Genomic DNA, 7901 nt, shown 5'->3' on the forward strand with positions numbered 1-7901 from the left:
TCTGCTGTATCCAGAAATCATGAAATGGTGAGATGATAGCTTTTATTCAGATAGTGGAGGGCGGGGGCAGTGTTTTAAATGCAAGAGGCAAACAGTGACAAGCAAGTCTTTTTTTTTAGGAATGTTCTTTCAGTACTTACTTTGAAAGAGGTTTGAAAAATACGCATACTGAATTCCTAATAATTATATTTACATAAAAATATAGAAGAATATATCAAGAAAGTAATGCATTTTTTTATGTTTCAATATGGGAAAAGACATATGCATACATTGGGTATGGATGTAAGCTCACCTATAGAGACCATTTGTTATCGCATGACACATATCCAAAGGGCAGGCATGGTGCATACAAATAATAACTTCATCTCCATATGACAAGTTGTGCATTTTAAATTTGTTTTAGAAGCATAACCTAACACATTCTGATTTATGTATTGATACCATCTATCAACCTAATGGCAATGCAGCAATTATAAAACCTCTGATATCCAAATAAGACTCAATACATCCCAATAAAAGAGGAAACAATATCAGGGTCTTTAAAAACTCAAATTTCAAAGTGTATTATTCCTGGGCACATTCTAAATGTTATTGGCCTCTGTATAATGGTTTAATAGTTCAGTCCTAAGCTGGACCTCATTTTATGTTTCTCAGCAAATATGCTATCTTGTTAATTATTTTACTTTCATGTAAAAGCATCGAACACACTCAACATCTTTGCATGTAGATTATCAATAATAATAAAGCACTATTAAAACAAAAGTCTTCAGTTTTGTATAGCAATTTAACAATACAATCCAACCAATGTTCATTATTCACAATCATTTTTCTTCATATGCATTTCTCTTGGGTTTGTCTGTCCCAGAATTTATGTTGATAATGAATTATTGAAGACTGATTTTATGTGACACAGGGTCATACTTGAAACTTTTTATGAAAATAACTGGAGATGTAATTTTACATAAACCTCATCAATACAGCTGTCTTTAATCTCTGGGGATAAATAGTGACAAATGAGGCTTACTTTTTGACCACTTTAGCGGCTTCTAAAACAGAGTGGGTGTTTTAATGGAGTTTTTAAGTGGATAATAGGCATTCAGTGAACATTCTGAGGTATGATAATGAGCTCTATGTATGGATGCGGGACTCTATTTTTCACTGTGTTTCTGCACAAGAAAGTATTTTCAATTTATAAAAGAATCAGAAGTCTATTTACATGGCCACTGGGATATGTGCTGAATTTCCTTATGCATTTAAATATCCCTATTTTCACACCCACTACAACCATTATTTAGTTTGCAGATTCATTTAACTGTATGATGTGGACTTATTAACTGCCAAAGAAATCATGTCAAATTAGGTGTGGATTTTTATTACATAAAAAAAGAGAAAGTACACAATAATACAACATGATCAAAAAATGTTTGAATCACAAAATGATTATTAGAACAAAAAAGTTTGGATAAAAATCTTTCATCCAAGCCTTAAAATTATTGTATTTAATGTGAATGTATTTCAATTACAGGAAACACTAGCTGTGATTTCAGCATTGGTTTCATAAAAGCAAATCTGGATTCTCAGATTGCTAAATGTTACAGAACACATACATAACGACAGCCAAAATACAGGAGCCATGGAATCCTGGTAAATAGGCAGAAACTCTTGCAAATCACAATGTAGTTAGTGCAAAAGAAAGAGAAGGTAATCAGAGGTAAAAGTAAAAGGTTGACTGCTCTGATAATAAATTATGCTTATTCCCTAATAAAATCAACAATTCATTTCCTACAAATTAGCTAATGTGAAAGCATACACAAGAATGAAAAATTTTATAATGCATTGTATTTCCCACTGTATGTACCTTGTAAAAGGTGGGAATATAATTTATTTAGAACAATATGGACTTTTATGCAAACAATCAAGGATTCTTACTCTACCTTGGCACTTCCTAGCTATACAACTATAGGCAGAAATTATCTCATCTTTATTCTCTATTTTCTCATTATTGAAATATATCAGGGAGTGAGCTTCTGATTCAAATGATGAACCAACTTTATTTATAGCCCTATGGAATTCAGATATTCTGAAAGCCTTTTAAAAGCTTAATAACTAGATCTTCTATATGTGTGTAAAATTCAATACCTACCCAATTTTTTTTAAAATGACACTAAAACAAAATGTTTTAATTGACCCAAGTACAAATTCCACTATTTGGGCTACTATCAGAAGATTATACCTTACACCAGGTGCAGAGAGGAAAGGTTGAAACTAAGAATCCCATAGTAGGTTAAAAAATTTCAGAGAAAGCTGAAATGACTACACATTGGGTAATGGTGTCAAGCTACCAGGAAAAGCAAATGTAGATTGATTCTGAGGGAAGGCATACCAGGAACAAGCATTCAGGATTTCCACAAGCTAAGATCAAACAAATTTCTATTCAAAGATAATAATTTACACTCAAAGATAATAAAACAAAAAGCTGACATGAAAGAAGATCCATAAAAACAACACATTTTCAAATACATTTTGTTTATGACAAAAACAGATAAAAGACATTACAAGAAAATGATAAACTGAAATTCCTGAGCATAGACTTAAAATTTCTTAGCAAAACATTAGCAAAATGAGTTTGACAATATTGTATTATGGTGTCCTATATATATGTACAATATACATTGTATTTTATATCCCATATGCATATGTATTTGTGCCTAGAAGACTAAATATAATTAAGACATCAGTTCACGCCAATTTTATCTCTTGACTCAGTACACTCCCAAACAAATCTCAACAAGATTTTTATAGATATAGACAAGTTAGTTCTAAAACTTACATTAAAAAGCAAAAGCACTATATGATAGCCTAGTATTTTGAAGAGTCAAAGTCGATATACTCATACTACTCAATTTTAAGATTTAGCATAACGCTGCAAAATCAGGACAGTTCATAATGATAAAAAGATATATCAATGGAACATAATAGAGATGCTAGCTACAAATATATGTATAGGTAGCCTACTGATTTTGACCAGAAGGCAAAGAAAATTAGTGAGGAAAAAAGGAGTAAAATCTAGAAAGACTCTGTAGTTTAACATTCAAAACTACAGCATATAAAAAGATGGAAACCTGAAGGAGAGGCTAAGAGAAAGAGAATAGTGTGATATATGTCTAGTCACAGTTACAGAAGAAAAGACTAGAGAATAAATATTTGAAACGTGAATAGTATTTTCTATTGATAAAATATGAGTCCACACATATAGGGAAACATATATATTCAAACAGGCTAAGGAAAAGAAATATATTTTGTAATGAAACTATAGGACACTAAGTTAAATCAGGATATTATAAAAGCAGCTGGAAATAAATGATCACAAGCAAACAACAGCAATCAGTGTGACATAAGACTCTTTAATAGTAACAATGGAAGTCAGAAGAAAGTAGAACAATGTCTTCAAGGTGGAGTATTAAGAAAAAAATGGCTCTTGACATATCTGGTTGATATAATTGACTGCCAGATTTCTGCATGATACAACCAATTTTATCTCTTGATAAAAATATTAGAGTGGGAATACAGTTTATTTAGAAACAACATGAACAACACCAAACAATTCCCCCAAACTTTAGTTTATAGAAGCAAAGTTTTATCTCTTGATTGCATTACATATGGACTGTAAGTTGACATGTTGTCGTCTTTATGTGATCCATAGTCAAGGGGAAAATCCTTATTTCATGCATTTCTCATGACGGAAGGAAAAGAGCAATGGCAGATGAACGCATTATCTCTTAAAGTGTCGGCTAGGCCTGGCACACATCACCCCTGCTCGTATTCTAAAATTCTAAACATTCTATTGATTCTATTGGCCAACAGATCTAGTTGAAAATATGGATATCTGTAGGATAGGGAAGTATATTTCTCCCACAGGGAGACATGGAGACACAGCATTTATATGGCAATGAGCAGGGATGTATATATATGTAGTGTGTGTGTGTGTATATATATATATATATATATATATATATATATATATATATATTTATATTTTTATTTTTATATATTATACATAGTGGCTTTGTCTCTTGTCTTCTGTTTTATTGGTCTTTATGTCTGTTTTGTTTCTCTTAGTGTGGCCACTTTGGCAATATTAATTCTACCCATCCAAGAACACAGGAGGTCTTTCTATCTTGTAAGGTCTTCTTCAATTTCTTTCTTCAGTGTTCTATAGTTTTTATTGTAGAGATCCTTCACCTCTTTTGTTAGATTGATTCCCAAGGTTATTTTTTTTTAGGTTCTTATGATGGGATATTTTTCTTAATTTCTTTTTCAGCAGAAATAGAAACACAATTGATTTATGAGTGTTGCTCTTATATCCTGCTACTTTGATGAATTCATTTATCAGCTCTAGAAGTATTCTGGTGGAGATTTTGGGGTTTTCTAAATAGAGGGTCACATAATCTGCAGACAGATAATTTGAGCTCTTCTCTTCCTATTTGTATCCTTTTAATTTTCTTCTCTTGCCTAATTGCTGTGGCTAAAGTTTCAAGGACTCTTTTGAATAGAAATGGTGAAAGTGGGCATCCTTGTCTCATTGTTGTTTTTAGAGGAAATAGTTTCAGTATAATGTTGGCCTTGGTTTTGTCATAGATAGCCTTTACAATGTTGAGGTAAGTTTCTTCTGTCTCTAGTTTTTCTAGTGGTTTAAACATGAATGGGTGTTATACTTTGTAAAGTACTTTTTCTGCATCTATTGAGATGATTATGTAGTTCTTGACCTTACCTCTATTTATATGGTGAATTACATTTATTGATTTCCATATGTTGAACCAACTTTGCATCCCTGGGATTAAAAACCTACTTGATGATAGTGTGCTATACTTTCAATGTGTTTTTGAATGCAGTTTACCAATATTTTATTAAGAATTTTTGCATCTATGTTCATCAAGAATTTTGGCCTGAAGTTTTCTTTCATTGATATGTCTTTGGTTTTGCTTTCAGGGTGATACTGGTCTTGGAACACAGAAAACTCAGCACCACAAAAGCAAATAACCCAATTATAAAATGGTCAAAAGAACTAAACAGACACTTCTCAAATGATGAGATACAAATAGTCAACAAAAACTTGAAAAATGTTCAATATCTCAAAATCTGACCCCAGTCAGATTGGCAATTATCACAAGTACAATAATAAGTGTTGGCAATGTTGTGGGAGAAAAGCTACACTCATACATTGTTGGTGGGACTGTAAATGAATGCAACCACTCTGGAAAGCAATAGGAAGATACCTCAAAAAACTAGGAATAGAAACACCATATGACTCAACTATCGCACTCCTCGGTATACATCAAAAAGTTTTAAAACCAGCATACTACAAAGATGCAGCTGCATCAACATTTATAGCAGCACAGTTCACAATAGCCAAGTTATGGAAACAGCCAAGGTGCCCTTCAACAGTTGAGTGGATAAAGAAGTCACACACAGACACACACACACACACACACACACCCACGACACACAGGAGTATTACTCATTCATAAAGAAGAATGAAATTATGGCATTTGCTGGCAAATGGATAGTACTGGAGACTGTCATACTAAATGAAATAAGCCAGTCCCAAAAATTCAAAGGTCAAATGTTTTCTCTGATATGCACAAGTTAATCCACAAAAAGCGGTGGGGGAAGGGAGTGGGAATCTCATCAAATAGAGGAAAGAGCAGCAGAATAAATGAAAGGGATTGAGAGGGTAGAAGGAAGGTCAGGAAAAAGGAAGGCTAGTGGAATGAATGTGACCAAACTTTCATACGTGAATATAGTACAGTGAATCCCCAAATCAAGAATATCCACAAGAAACTAATAAAAGAAAAAAAAAAACTAAATCAACTGCAGAAAAATCTGCAAAGTAGAGGGCTGGGAGCAGTTTGAGAATAAAGGAGGGAAGTGCTTTTATAATTAGAGAAAATTATATTCCATGTTTTTGTGATTATGTCAAAATGTATCCTAATGTTTTATATAACTAAAAAGAATCAATTAAAAAACAAGGAAGATAAAAGCATTTCTGTAAATAAGCAATTACACTAATATTAGTAAACTATAAAGAATCAACCTGTATATACCTCCACGTTTTGACACAGGAGTAATGATTCTGGTTTTTTTTGTTTGTTTGTTTGTTTTCTGTTTGTAGCTTAAAGAAACATCAAATCAACAATGAACAAAAGAAATAGAAAATTTTGAAACAACACCACCTCGGTAACGAATCCTTTGATTTCCCATTTTATGTTCTACTGATCATAAATTAACATGTTTCTGTGTTTACAAATGTATATTTTAATGTGTTTTTCTTGACATATTATAATTTTTTTATATATTTCCATTTTTTATAAAATTTTTTATTGGATGGCTTATAGTTCACAAATTGATATTCTGTTAACTACTGAACTATTTCTCAGTTTTCAAACATTAAGTTACTTTCAGTTTTTCACCATTAAAAGGAAGTTAATTATTCGTATTCTTGCATGAGATTTTTTTTTTTCCATTTGGAGCCTCTACAATAGCAACAATAGGTCAAAAACCCGAACAAATTCAATGTGCTTTGTAATTTTGTTTTTTAGATTATTAAAATTTATACTCCCAGTAGTATACAAGAATGGACCAATTTTGACACACTCACTTATACTTGTATGCTAATTTAATAGTTGTAAAATGATACTTTATTTTACTTCTTCAATAGTCACATTGAATTTTGCTCCATAAGTGATTGTTTGCAGGTGAACTCATTATTCTCTTCTAGACTATAGTTCTCTCATGAAGGACTCCTAAAACAATAAATAAATCATGAGGAAAGCTGATAAGTTAGTAGGGGGGCATCCTACTGCTCTTAAAGTCACTTTCCAATGCTCTGGTTCATCTTCAACTATATCTGAAAAGGATTTGTATTACACTTCATTCTTAACACAAATTCACTTTTGTGATACTGAAACATGATATCATTTTTGCATCTCATAGGGGAAATAGGAATAGCAATTAAGATATGGAGGGTGGAACTTCAGGCTCCATGATTGTGTAATAACACAGGTGTTTCTATTTGATGTACTAAGAAATCATATAAATACAAAGAATCTCTGAACTTGTTAATGAATCTGTTCTTTTTTTTTTTTTTATTTTTGTTTTTGAGTACCAGGGATTGAACTCAGGGGCACTTGACCACTGAGCCACATCCTTAGCCCTATTTTGTATTTTATTAGAGACAGGGTCTCATCGAGTTGCTCAGTGCCTTGCTAAATGGCTGAGGCTGGCTTTAAACTTGCCATCCTCCTGTCTCTGCCTCCTAAGCCGCTTCATTTTTAATTGCTACTATGCATTAAGTATGTCAAACATTTTTATATGTCTTATCTCTAATTCTCCTAACAATACTACAAAATATGTATTTATTGTCTCAATCCTATAGGTAAAGAAACTGAACTCAGTATCTGCTAATAAACTCAGTATCTTATGCAAGTCCATGAAGTGAATGACTAAGCTGAATTTGTGACCAATGTTTTCTTAAACATGACTATTCATTCATTTAATCATTTAATTTTAGTCATTCTAAAAGATAAGTATATTTACTTCTCTAAGCACTTAATTTTTATACACATTAGACTTGACATTAGTACATTTTAATCCAAAACCACAAATAAATTATAATCCAAATAAGCAAAATACTCAACTACTGGTTTCTGATTGAAAACAAGGGTTTTATCTTTCTGTAAATTTTCATCCAAATGAGTGAAAGACCAGTATAAATGAAATTCACTTTTTGAGCCCAATACTGTGATGTATCAATTGTACTTTCTGAGTAATAGATTTATTTGCTGTTCATCAAGCATGATTTTCTCCTTCTTTCTGAACCTTAGTTCATTTTCAACTCCTAC

This window comes from Marmota flaviventris, chromosome 13 (genome assembly GCF_047511675.1).
Source record: "Marmota flaviventris isolate mMarFla1 chromosome 13, mMarFla1.hap1, whole genome shotgun sequence".
NCBI lineage: Eukaryota > Metazoa > Chordata > Mammalia > Rodentia > Sciuridae > Marmota > Marmota flaviventris.